Below are 1,049 nucleotides of genomic sequence, written 5' to 3' on the forward strand. Positions count from 1 at the left end.
AGTGGATCGAACAGCAGCAGCCGACTGAAGTTCACTCGGAGCATTGGACCATGTTTTTCGATGGTTCTAAGATGTTGAATGGTTCCGGTGCTGGGGTTGTCCTGGTTTCCCCCAGAGGAGATAAGCTCAGATATGTGCTCCAGATTCACTTTGATTCCTCCAACAATGAGGCAGAATATGAGGCCCTCCTATATGGGTTGCGCATGGCCATTTCACTCGGCGTCCGTCGCCTAATGGTCTATGGCGACTCGGATTTAGTGGTCAATCAGGTGATGAAAGAGTGGGACGTGAGAAGCCCAGCCATGACTGGATACTGCAGTGCAGTGAGGAAGCTGGAGAAAAAGTTCGAGGGGTTGGAGCTCCATCATATACCCCGACTGAAAAATCAAGCAGCTGATGATCTAGCAAAGATAGGTTCCAAGAGAGAAGCCATTCCGAGTGGTGTGTTCTTGGAGCATATACATACTTCGTCAGTCAAAGAAGATCCTTTCACCGAAGAAACTCTGCAGCCCAAGAGTGCCACAGATCCGACTGAAGTTGAAGTCCCAGCGGTGGTCGACTTGATTATGGAGGTTTTGGTAGTCATTCCCGACTGGACGATTCCGTATGTCGCATATATCTTGAGGAAAGAGCTTCCGGAGGATGAGGAAGAGGCTCGACAGATCGTCCGTCGATCTAAGGCCTTTACCGTCATCAAAGGACAATTATACAGAGAGAGCACGACTGGAGTCGGTCAGAAGTGCATAACACCAGAAGAAGGTCGACTCATCCTCAATGATATTCACTCGGGGACCTGTGGTCATCATGCGTCCTCCCGGACCATCGTGGCCAAAGCATACCGAGCCGGATTTTACTGGCCCAAGGCGAATGAGATGGCAAAGGAGATAGTGGATAAGTGCGAGGGATGTCAGTTCTACTCGAATATGTCGCACAAACCTGCGTCAGCTTTGAAGACCATCCCACTCGTCTGGCCTTTTGCAGTTTGGGGGCTGGACATGGTCGGCCCTTTGAGAACAGGACGAAGTGGCTTCACGCATGTACTGGTGGCA

The sequence above is a fragment of the Triticum aestivum genome, chromosome 6B (assembly GCF_018294505.1).
Source record: "Triticum aestivum cultivar Chinese Spring chromosome 6B, IWGSC CS RefSeq v2.1, whole genome shotgun sequence".
In the NCBI taxonomy this organism is placed as follows: domain Eukaryota; kingdom Viridiplantae; phylum Streptophyta; class Magnoliopsida; order Poales; family Poaceae; genus Triticum; species Triticum aestivum.